The sequence below is a fragment of the Ambystoma mexicanum genome, chromosome 6q (genome assembly GCF_040938575.1).
Source record: "Ambystoma mexicanum isolate Mex_15411 chromosome 6q, UKY_AmexF1_1, whole genome shotgun sequence".
Taxonomy (NCBI): Eukaryota; Metazoa; Chordata; class Amphibia; order Caudata; family Ambystomatidae; genus Ambystoma; species Ambystoma mexicanum.
In genome coordinates this window covers 846,879,627-846,892,820 of record NC_090937.1, presented here as the reverse complement: position 1 = coordinate 846,892,820, position 13,194 = coordinate 846,879,627, and positions in this window count along the sequence as shown.

The following is a 13,194-nucleotide window of genomic DNA, read 5'->3' as shown; positions in this document are numbered from 1 at the left end:
ATGTTTAGATGGTCGTGATGTGTGAGTTTTGCTCTTATTTTCATGATGGGTGCAGGGCAAAGTCCAGCCTTTGTTCCAAGTCACTTTGCCATGCCATGATGTTCACTTGCAGTGGGAATGCTCCCTGATCCTGCAGCCCACTTCCATACTAGGGTTTTGCCCCCACCTAGTCACCCCAGCATGTTGGCCCAGTCCATGGGTGCCTTATGGGCAGCCTCTTGGAGGGTGCCCTGGTGGCACCTGTACTCACGTGTCCCTGCTGATGGGGCACCACCACACCCAGTGTGATGGTGAGCTGGCCCACACCCACCAAGTTAATAACTGCACATGCATTGTTGTGATGCTGAAGCACTGAGGCTGATCCCAGCCATTCTTGGGTGGATGCTGCCTGCAGCAGAAAGAAATCCTGCTGCCCTGGCAACTCCCGGAACTCAAAAGCAAGTGCCCCCCCTTCCAGGGGAGGGGGTCTGCTTTTGTTGGCATTTCTGTGGTACATGCTCATTGTGGGAGTGTGAATTAGTCATTTACATTGTTCTTATTGATGGTTCATGTGTTGACAACGTGTAGTGGTAGTGACTCAATATGGGATGGTGTGCCATGCTCTTGGTTTGTAATTGTTTGAAGGCTCATGTCCATGTTACTTACTTACTTAGTTGATATGTGTTGCAGAGTGACCCTGATGTCTATATTTGTATGCTGGTGTGAGTGACTTCCGGTATGCAATGTGTAATACTGGTGACACTGCCCATGTTTACATGTTTTCCTATGAGGTTGTCGGTGGGGTATTTGTGGGTTTTTACAGGTATGAGGCACACACCACATGTCCACATTTGCATGGCATTCTCAGGTAGTTATGTATGGCCCAACTGGACTTGTCATGTTTCATCATCGAAGGCATTCAGGGATGTGGTTATGGTGTGACTTTCACACTGGATGTTTTCATGTGAAGTATGTCTGGACTAGTTGATTGCGTATGTGCTGGTCCCTCAACCTTTTCCCTGCTATTGGTATGGGAACTGCCTGTGGCTATGGCTGCTCATGCACCTCTATTTGTATGCTTTGGCAGGTGGCTATATTATGCAAGATGCAACATGCCAGTATGATTTTGCATGACACAGCTGATACATACAACAGTACTCCACTGGAATGGTCAAGGCAGCAGAACTGTGATTTTAGCACTCCAAATGTCCACTCAATTATGCCTGGTGACGCAATGTGGCCTGTATTGTAGCGGGCCTCTGCTGGTGTGTTGGGATTTGATGGTCAATAAGGCTCTGTCTGTGCAGCCCATTCAGGCACTGAAGGCTAGGCTGCATCATCCCCTCTGAAATATCACAGCGAGCCTTCCAGGAAGCTGCAGGAGCAGATTGCCTCTACCACATTCAAGGTAAGTCCTGTTGGGCTTTTATCAAGCATTATTTTGGAAAATAAGTCGAAATGTGAAAATATCAAAAAGCGCAAGGCGAGTGGTTCTGCAGCTGCTACTTTTGTGGGCAGAACTGTTACCTGTGTGCTGGCACCTTGGTGCACATAATTGGGTGTGACTACTGTAAAGATGCTGCCTTTATTTATTTATTTTTTTCATTTGTATAGTGCACACAAGCCCTGAGGCATTGGGGCGCTGGGGAGAAATGGTTACAAGAGGCTCTTAGGCACAATAGGTGTTAAACATAGTTACAGTGGTGCATATAGTCATATAAGTATATACGTCACATTCAAGAGAGCATACATGAGGCTACTGAGGTCCAGAAGCGGTCAGATACATGAGTCAGGAGGGTGAATCGAAGAGCCAGGTTTTAAGGGCTTTGCGGAAAGCCCAGTAGGAGCCTTCTTTAGATAACTAAATGTGCCTTGACTGTAACTCTCCAAAATGGCCACCGCCTTCCTCGTGGGGACGAAACTCCTCACTGTGATGTTGCTGCTCGGCTGATTAGGCAGCCCCTGATTTCATCTACCAATTAGGGGCACCAGCAGGGGAAGCTGGTGCACACCATCAAAACCCACTCTGTCTGTGCCTGTCTGGGCCTGGAGGGCCCCTCCACAAACTATGCCTAGGCCTCCAGACTTGATCCTAGGACTTCTACGCTTCCTGCATTATTAGAAGTGTGTGATGGCTTTCTTCCATTGCCACCTCCACCAATCTTTCTGAACCTTTTTAGTGTGCATATGTACCCTGCCATTCTTGCCTCCACTAATCTACTTCTCCTCTCACTGCATTTGTGCCTCTTGCATTGCATTGCATGTGTGCCTCTTTTATCAAATTTAGGTTGTGTGTACTTTACATCTGTGCACTTCTCTTGCATTGCATTGCATTTGTGCCTCTTTTAAAAAAATGAATTTAGGTTGTGTCTACTTTTTACATCTGTGGACCTCCCTTGCAGTGCATTGCATTTGTGCCTCTTTAAAAAACAAAAACAAATTTAGGTTGTGTGTACTTTACATCTCTGCAACTCTTGTCTTTTGAAATCCTATTCCTTCTGGATTGCATTTATGCCTTATTGACTACTACTACTCGGCCAAGTGGTGTGTTTAGCTAGAACTGTGCTGTGCAGCCACTCTTCTTTCATTCCTTAACTAACATCTGCCCCTATGGCTCTCTCCATCTCACCCAACTTCTCTAACTGCTACACTATCACCTATCCCCCCCTCTCTCACAAAGGCTGGTAGAGAAAAGCACAGAAAAGACATCTTGAGTGCAAACCCTGGACTTCCCATCGCAGACACCTATGTCAGTGCTACCTCCAGAGAGGTTTTCACTGATATCCTCTTCTCTGTCCCCTCTCCAGATCTATGGACCCCCATCTCATCTCCATTATCTCTTCTTCCATATCCTCTACCATTAACGGGGGAACCAAGTGGGACATCCTCTTGGGCGGCTTCTCACCCTCACGTTGCTTCTTTAATGTCTTTCACACAGGCACTATCCTGGTTCAGGGTCCACAACTCAACCTCCATATCTTTGACCAGATCTGGCCTTCTTGTAACTCTTACCTTCTGATGTCCTGGAGGAGCCTCCCGTCTTCAGCTGTAGGCTATTTGTTCATGGCTGCCCTCCCGTGGTCAAGCATGATGAGAGTCCAAAACACACCTTCCCCACCGTATATGCAGAATGGCACATTGGCCCAGCGCACGGTGCAAGTGGGAGTGTTCTGGGATTGATTTCCACTCTAGCTGAGGTGGTTCTGATGACTGCTGTGTGACTGGTGAGCTGGCCGCTTTGTGACCTATGGGTAACAAGGGGATACTTTAGTGTTGGTCCAATATTATCTCCCCCCAAAATCCTGTAGAGGAGGAGCTAGATTTGCTAGACCCCACCCCCTCAAACTAAATGCAGATAACTTGTCAGGCTGATCAATAGTTCCACTATTGCGAAAATCTGAATGATAGTGCTTTTCAGTCTAGAAAAGCACATTGTAGGGTGGTATATACTTTTTGGGGTCAGAATGCCTTAGACAGTGGACGGCCTCTCAAGTGGTACACATACATTATAGATACCAAAAATCTAGGCTGAAAAGTGAACCAAAAATGAATTCTGATTCAAAATATATTGCTCAACCATTTTGATTCAAAGTCAGGCAGATCCTAAGATGGTTGCTAGAAATACAAAATGGTTTAATGTCAAAAAGTCATGCTGCTATAATACAATAATTCTCTCCTAGAAGGTCATTAAAGGTTCATTGAAGGAGGACATATGTTAAACATTTGGTTCAAACTTCCTGGCAGCAATTATGTCATTGATGAGCCGGGGGCAGCCAGGTAATGGTCAAGGAAGGTAGCAATTAGAGCAAACAGCTGTTAAAACTAGCAACAATTGTTGGGTTCACCGGAAGTTCACTGCAGCTGTAGACATTATGGCAAAAAAGCATGCTATCGCCTACCAAAATTACGTTGAGGATGATTTCAAGGATATTTTTTCCCCAAAGCATCAAAGGATTCATATTAAAGGTCAAGAGCATCTCACACACATTTAATTAGGTTGCATGCGTAGTTATGACATAGGGACCTGGTGAGTGGCTGTCAAGCCAACCAACACTGGACTAGAGAGGGGCTTGTCTTTAGTTATCAGACCCAATTAGAATGTTTTGTGTAATAAATTATTAAATTACATCAGCCTTGAAGCTGTATATAAGGAGCCGATATTCAGAGAGAGCTCAGTGCTGCTGGTGTTTTTCTGGTCGCGGTGTGGTTCCTAGTATCCTGTGAAGCAATAAAAGATGTCTTTGAAATCCAGCCTGAGTGTCTGCTGTCTGCCTTCCTGCTTGATGTCCAGTCTTTGCTCCCCAGTCCAGGGGTGTCAGAGGCCCAGAGAGGGCATTGGGCCCTTCTCTTCACTCCCTTGACCTTCCCAAGGGTGCTGGCTGGCAGGGGCACTGGCTCACCTTCAGTATGTTGCGGCGAGTTCCAGTGTGCAGTCTTTAGCTCCAGGCCCAGTTGCTTCACTGGTCATCATGGTCCAGTCCTGCTGCGACTCACGAGTTGCTCCTGGTAAGTAAAATGTCTGTGGAAGAGTAGATGGTAAGTGGCTGCGAGGAGCAAGTCTAAAAGTTCTGTTTTATTGTTTTGCTGGTTGTTCATGCGTGGAGCGCAAGCTGTGTGGTGAAATAATGTATGTCTTTTCCCTCCTCAGATGCGGTTACCCTTCCAGAATGCTACAGGTGCTGGAGGATACTGTATGCACTAGTTTGGGTTGCGGTCGAGAGAACAAGGTAAGCAGGATTTCCAGGGGATGACTAGGTGCACGAATTACGTTACAGTTCTGACCTGTTTTGACCTATGGTTTCCTTTCTAGGTGTCCGGCAGCATGCAACAGGACAGTGACAGCTCCAACAAGCTGATCGGGATGAGCAGGATTCAAGGCTGGTACGTATCAATGCTCCGGGGGTCTGATGAATGTTTAAAGTTGCAGTGTTCTTGCTGTAAATGCTGCGCTGAAGCAGATGGTAGGCATTGCACTGCTTTCTGTGTTGGCAGAAGAAGCTCTAAGCACGGGGTGTGGCCCAGGGCGTGGTTTTATAGCTCTGGGCTGCACCCTTGAACACTAGAACACCAGGGATAACTTCAGCATGGGCTGTCTGGGGGCCATCTTGGGTCTTATTTCATGGTTTAACTTGGCAGCCTTCTTGGTGCAGGCTGTCAATACCAGTACAATGCTGCCTACGCTAGCCAGTGACCTTCAAGGTCCATACCTTGCCAATATTACAGGTGTGTGAGGATGTGCCTAATACTCTGGTTGGTTTGGCAGAGTTACTGTTGTGGGCGAACATGCTCTGCCCTCTCCTGCAAATCATGACACTTCTTGCATTAACTTCCTTCTTTCTCCTTCATCTCCCCCTACTACTCTCTCTCCCTCCTCTGACTGGTGAATGATAGCCCTGTACACCACTTCAGAAAATCTTCAGAGGCAGAGATCTCCTCCATCTGGCGACTCTTAATGTCCGCTCAGCCAGCAAACACTCGGCTGACATCTGCCTCCTTCTTGAAGACATTGACCTCTACATTCTGGCTCTTCCCGAGACGTGGTTCAATGCCAGCTCTGTCATTCCCTCCTTCCTGACGGCTTCAAGATCATCTCCAAGCCTCGACCTCACCGCACTGGTGGGGTGGGTTGTCTTCATCTTCCCAGAGTGGGTTCCTGCCTCCATCTTACCCACCCAGCTCTACTCTTCCTTTGAAAGCCTGGTCTGCAAGTTAGTCATCTCTCCCATCTCCACCCTGACCATTGCTGCCATTTAACGGCCTCCAGGCACCACAACTGTGTTCCTCTCTCAATGGGCTGATTTATGCTCTTCCTTACTTTCATTCACCTCCAACCTCCTCCTCCTGGGTGATTTCAACATCCAACTGGGCTCCTCTGGCTCTGTATCCACTCTCTTCACTGATCTCTGACCCTCTCTTTACCTCTCAATTCTCCCTTCTCGGCCAACCCATTTAGCTGGACATACTCTGGATGCCCTCATACATTATGACCTCTCTCCCCCCCACTAGTCACTCCTCTCTCTTGGTCAGACCATTCTCTCCTCTCTTCCCACCTGGTCCCTTTGGCGCGCTGACTGCCCCCTCCATAAAGCCCTGCCAACGTTGTTCACTAACATCCGCCCGATGAAACGAGTCTCAGCTGCTGCCTTCACTTCCACCTTCATCCCCCCTGAACCCCTAACTCTGATTCTACCTCTGACTCTGCCCTCAGCAACCTACACCTTTCCATCACCAATACTCTTGACATTCTTGCCCCAGTCATGAGGATCTGCCAGAAACCCACCTCTAAGCGTAACACCTGCTACAACTATGAACTTGCGCCCTGAAATGAAAGTGCAGGGCAGCAGAACGGAAGTAGCAAACCTCAGGCTCATTCTCTGACAAACTGGCCGGTAGCCTGCTCCAAAGGCAATACAGATTCTCCATCCGTGGCCAAGAAAAGAGCTCACATACAGGCACAGGTTTCTGGTGCATCTAACAACACAACTGAACTTTTCAAGATCTGCAGGGAACTAGCCAACCCTTCTGTAGTCTCCTCCTCCCCTTCTCCTTCCCAGGCCCTCTGCAACACAGTGGACACATGCTTTGCCACCAAAACTCAGGACATCCTGAACAACCTTGCTACCCACCCTCTCAACCTATCCCACACCCCCTTGCCTCCCTCGGCCCCGCACCCTCTGCCTTCCTCCTCCTCCTTCTCTCCTGTCAGACCTGAAGAAGTTACCAGAGTTATCTTCTCCACAAAGGTCTCTTCTAAACAGGTTTCCCCTTGTTCATCCATGACCATCAATGATAACATTGGCTCTCTTGCCCCCGCACTCGTTGATTTCTACAATCACTCTTTTGACTCTGGATCTTTCCTCTCCTCCCTTAAGCACTCCCTTGTGTGCCCACTCCTGAAAAAACCTTCAGCAGACCCTACCTGCCCTGCAAACTACCACCCTATCTCCATCACCCCTTCCTGGGGAAGCTGCTGCAGAAGCTGGCATTGCCTCAACTCAACTCACACACCAAACGTCTTGGTGGTCTCCATGATCATCAATCTGGATTCTGAGCCTCCAGAGGCATAGAAACTGCTCTTCTGAACATCCGTGAAGGACTGCTCGCATCTCTGGACTCCATCTCCCCAGTTGTCCTCATCCTTCTCGATCTCTCCCCTGCCTTTGATACAGTCAACCATTCCATCCTCATACAAAGGCTCCACGATACACTTGGTATCTCGGAATGGGCACTGAATTGGCTGTCATCCTTCCTAACTGACCACTCTTCCCAAGTATTCCTAGGTTCCTTCTCCACCTGTGGTGTTCCTCAGGGTTCTATCTTCTCCCCTTGGCTCTTTAACATCTACCTTGCTCAGCTTGCATGCCTCGTCTCCTCCTTCTCCTCCAAATTCCAGTGTTACGCAGATGGCACAACTTTTTCAAACTTCTTACTGACCCACTTGCACCTTCCATCATTCCTGACTACCTATATGCCATCCTGTCCTGGGCACCTCCAACGATCTCTGCCTCAATTCCTGTAAAACTGAGATCCTTCCCATCGGCACCACTGCTCCCTCCTTCATTCCTTCATTCTGGCCTTCCTCCTTGGGCTCTTCCCCTGTTCCTTCTTCTGAAGCCAGAAATCTTGGAGTCATCTTCGATTCCTCTCTCTCCTTCTGCCCTCACACTCAGGACATTGCCAAGAAGTCCCACTTTCAACTCTTCCTTCTCAAAGGAATTCTCCCTTTGCTCACTTTCCCTGAGAGGTTCAATGTTACCTGAGCCCTGGTTCTCTCTAGGCTTGACTATTGTCATAGCCACCTCCTGAATCTACCTTCTTCCACCATGCAACCCCTCCAGCTAATCCAGAATAGGGCACCAAGATGTATCCTTGGCCTTAAGCCCAGGGACTGCATCTCTCCTGCCCTAAAAAGTCTTCACTGGCTCCCGGGTTGCTTCACAGATTAAATTCAAATCCTTCTGCATCACCCACAAGGCTGTCTGGACCAGGGGACCACATTATCTTCAACGTTATCTTACTAAATACTCTCCCTCTAGACCATTACGTTCCTCTGGCACCAATTCTCTGTGTGTAAAGCGTTTTGCTAAATAGAAGGCAGGTGGTCGATCGCTTTCCTCAGCTCGCTCCCTCCTATAGAAAAGCCTCCCTCTACCACTGCGCCTTGAATTTCCTGAATTTCAGAAGCTCCTCAAGACTTTCTTCTTTACCTCCTTCTTCCCTTCTACTCTCCTCTGCTAATCACACAGTTGCTGTGATTGGTGTCTGGGGCCCTTGTGCATCCTCGGGGCCCCTGACCTCCAACACCCAATCGGCCCATCTCCCGTCTACCCTCAGCACTTGCCTTGGCATACCCTCCACTCTGAGGGTTCGCACTTATTCACAGCGTGGCCCCAGGCTGTGTAGAACTCAACAACCCAAGCACTTCATCCTGGCTCACCTATGAGCTCGGACTCCCCAGCACTTACACCCTCTGACCTCTTCCTTGCTGCACTTGCACATTCTGAATACTCACATGGCATAGTAGGTTAGTCCTTTCTCATATTTCTCCCATCACTGCATCTATTGAATAGTGTGCTGTAATATATTTCACTCCCTTATTCCCTACCCTCGCCCTGTAGGCACTTTGAAACAGCATTTCACTTGCTGTATAAGCACCTAACAAGCAAACAATAAATAAATAAATACATGTGATCCCCAATGAGCCACTTGTTACCGAATGTGCCCAATGCCAGTGCCTGTGGATGGGGGAATGGCCTAGTATGCAGCTGTTGTGAGTGCATTCTGGGTAGTTGGCATTGACATGCATTATGTGCCCTTGGCATCGCAGATAACCTGCACGTTCAGCGAATGCCAATTTTTCTGGTTCCAATATATTTGTTCATTGGCTTGTGGTGGCTGTAGTGCAACATGTGTGCAGTCTATTTCCACAAGTACCTGTGGGAAGTGGGCAACTTCATAGAATTCTTGTGACACTCTTTGCCTTGCCTGCACGTTGCATGGCATGTCTATGTGGATGTGCAAACGTGCAATGATGCAGCTTAGGACCTGTTTGAGGCAGCGTGATTGTGTAGGCTGTGAAATACCCCGACCAATGGCTGTGGTCCATTAGAATGTGCCAGTCCTGAAGAAGTCGATTGTAGTTAGGACTTACACCGAGGGTGGTATTGGCTGTGAGCACATTGTTTGTGACACCAGGCCATTCTCCCACTCCATGACTAATTCAAGGATGATATGGGGGGAAGTGATATGTGGTATACACTTCATCATCAGGCAGGCCAAATATAATTGTGTGTGTATGGTAGATGTATGGTAGATTCTGGGGCTCCTCCTCCTTCTCCTCGCCCTTCCATAGAGCATTAGGTATGTGAGCAATGCAGGGATGAGCATGGTGGCGACCTTTCGCTATGATTGCATGGCCTTTTCTGAACCTGTGATTGCATGGTGCAGTCTCACCAGGCACCTGGTCAGAGGTGGCGGTAGGATTTTTGTACTTTTTTGTTGGCGCAGATGCACAGGTGAATCTGTAAATACGGGGTTGTTTGCACTTCATGAGGCATGTTTGTGCATTATCATGGTGCCTCCCTCCACACGCCCATGTTATCCCTCATTTCTCTGGTTTAATGAGGGCGTTTGCATATTCGGCCGAGCTCTTGGTCTTTGCACTGGCCAGACCCGCCCGCCTCTGGCAAAGCTTGTGGACATGTCGCACAGAGCAGGGAACCTGCACAGAGGCGGGTCTGTAAATCGGTGAGTTTATTTTTGCGCCCTTTAGCAAGGAAATCAATAAGGGCGATTGGGTGGTAATTCCTCAGAATATTCGTATCTCCCTTTTTTTATGGACAGGAACAATTCCGGCCGTAGTCCAAGAACAAAGTAAAGTGCATGTGCGGTTAATATAGTTAAAAACAGGGTTAGAAAAGGAACCCAAACCGGCCATTCATTCTGAAAGAAATCTCTGGGCATCCTATCAGGGCTGGGGGCCTTTCACGCTATCTGGGATAGTAGAGCTTCTGACCCTTCAGCTTCTGTGGAGACGATAGGGGTCTCTACGCTATCTGCTGGCTCATGTTCATTATCATTATGCAATATTGATCTACAGTAAAATACCACAACATTTAGAAAATACTACCTTACTCATAAAATAGTCAATTTTGCACTCAGAAAAATACTTTTAATTTGAGCGTACTAACATCAGGCAGGCAATTACAGAAAACATTATCGATATTAGCACTAACGTGATTATTTTAAACATTGATGTCGAAAACTTGAGAACATAATTTATGTGTTCTAAAATCATCACTAACAAAGCGGAGGCCGTAAATGTAACACATATGCCTGTTCTGTCTGCTAGAAGACTATGCATCCACTAGCCTTTTCTTTGTTACTGTTTGCTCTGTTTTAAGTTTTCTCTTCTGTCTGATTTTGCTTGCAAGTTGTTGAAGGTTTTTGAAATCTGAAGCTGTCCATCACTGAATGTCAATTTTGTGCTTTTGATGGCCTTGTTGGCTTAAATACATTTTTTGTAGGTTTGTTACTTTTCCTCTGCAGAGGTGGTGTAGAGGTAGCCTGCTGTGGCGAGCCGAGGAGCACAGCACGTTTACAGTGTCTGGTACCTGGAGGTGTGGCTACCCTACTCCTGAAGCTAGCTGTGAACTCTTAAACCCTAAAACCCACGGAACATGGAGCAGAGGTGGTGCAGAGGTGGTCTGCTGTGGGGGGGTGAGGCGTGCAGTATTTTTACAGTGTCTGGTACCATGGAGGTGGGGTTACCCTACCTCTGAAGCTAGCTGGGGACTCTTAAACCCTAAGACACGCGGAACGCGGAGCGGAGGTGGTGCAAAGTTGGTCTGCTGTGGTGAGGGGAGGAGCACAGTATTTTTACAGTGTCTGGTACCTGGAGGTGTGGCTACTCTACCCCTGAAGCTAGCTGTGGACTCTTAAACCCTAAAACCTGCAGAATGTGGAGAGGAGGTGGTGCAGAGGTGGTCTGCTGTGGTCTACTGCGGGTCAGGGAATGATAGGGTAAGTCCACTCTATCTTCTCCATCTATCCAGTCTGTTTGAAGTCCCCAGCCATCAGGGCTGGGGGAACTATTCCCTCCATTCAGGAACTCTTTTCTTACCTGGGTGGAACCGGTGGAAGTACACACACTGGAAGCACTTCTCTGCTATTTAAACCACGCCCGATGCAAAACACGTGCTTCGCGTTATTCTGCAGCAGCAGCAGGACGCTCACCGAGTCGGCTCCTGCATTCCAGGTCCAGAGTCATCTTCAGCTTCCGCGCAGCAACCTGTGGATGAAGAAAGACACAGAACAATACTTACCAGATCCTGGAATCCAGTCACCGGCAAAACCTGCAAAGAATAAACATAAGGTTAGAAAAGTGCAACTCGCTCGCAGCCGCGCCCGCTTACCTGATCCATCCGTGATTGCAACGGAGCTAACCGCGGCCTTCTCTTCGGCAGCTTCTCTGCACCTGAAAGGCCAAGGACATAATTAAAAAGGGGTTCGGGTGAAGGCAGTCGCATTCATCTTAACCTACCAGTTTTTGCACGCGCAGAAGCGGCCGCATCAACCTCAGCATCCCGGCACCTGAAAACTAGAAAAAGGAATTATTAGAGGTGCCATTAAAAGCGGCCAACGAACATTATACTTACGTGCATCGGCACGTGCAGCGGCAACGGAAAACTACGCCCACAGCATCCCGAGGCCTGAAACAACGGAAAAGGGACATTATTGAGGTGCCCATCTTTTAAAGCCTAAAGACTACAGTATAGTTACAGGCATCCGCTCGTGCAGTAACGGCGGCATCGCTCTTCGGCATCCCAGCACCAGTGCCACAACTAAGGCCGCAAAAGACTTGAGCCTCAACACTGAACTCATCCAGTGACGTAACTGGAATCCACGCACCCCTGCACCAGACGCAGGATGGAGAGCTCAGCATTTATACGCCTAAGGTGAGAGCTCGCCGAGACAAGTAGAAAGCTAGGCTGTGGGAGAAACTGGCGATTGGTGGGAGAAGGAATCCCATCAAACGGTGATTAACCCTTTTTCTTCCACCTGCAGAAAACTTACCTTACAAGTCAGACATTCGATAAGAGGAAGCCCAGTCCTGAGAGTCGTCCGAGCTCTACGCTTCTCAATTGAAGAAATGATAGCAGCCCAGCCGGGATCAGCGCCTCCGTGGGAATCAGGTGAGCGTTACAACCCTCATGTGTGATAACATTGTAACAACAGAAACTACATCCTTACAAATGTTTGGTGCTTACTCGTGGAGGTAGTCTTTTGGACCACACGGACTGTGCCACACCTTTTCTACCCCCATACATCCCACATGTTATCCCCAAGTGCTTAGTGAAAAGGCGCCAATTGTGCACTTGTCTCCGGTCCTTCAAGGTAAAAGTCGACAGCCAACTACGAACAGAGACTTTCTCGGCTGGCCCTCCTAAAATCTGTCCCCTTCGGCCTCTAAGTGATTCTTCAAATTCTCCCACTGCGTGGCAGTGAAATGCCGAAAGGGACGCTACGCAGCACGAAGGTTCATGCAAACTGCCACACCACAAATCAGAGGCATACTAAGTCTCGTCGGAAAAACATCACTAGCAACAAGAAAAAGACAATAAACAAAATAAGTCTTCCTCAGACATTTTCCCTCAAACTCTAAATCCCCAAAAACCATAAGTGATCTATCAGAGGAATCCTTCTCACAGACCATCGATAATAACAGTCGTAGACCTGCAGCGTGTCTCGCTTGGCATTGAAAAGGACTTGTCTACAGAACCGTGTGAAGGAAACTCTATAGACATAAACCTTTCTAACTCACCAGACCAAGCTGCTTTGGTGTCGCTCTCCCATTCTACCAGCATGTCTACCATAAGCCACGGAACGGAGGTGGACAGTCTGTCATAACAGGACTTTGAACCCGACTCTTATGCCAATCTACCTGCCAGTGGCATGTCTACGCTCCTTGCTAAGATGGACACCCTTTCATTGCAAATGGAAAAAAAGGCCAGGACCAAGATGACATCAAATTTACATTGGCTCTAATATCTCTTCAGATTTCGGTTAAAACCATCAAGTCACTGTGCCCTGTTCCCCCTCCTTCTAAGTAAATACCAGTAATTGCAACAAACATTGTAAGGACATCATCCACTAAGGCAGAAAACGAGCATGTGTACCACGTATTTGCCCCATACCCCTACATACACTCTTCAC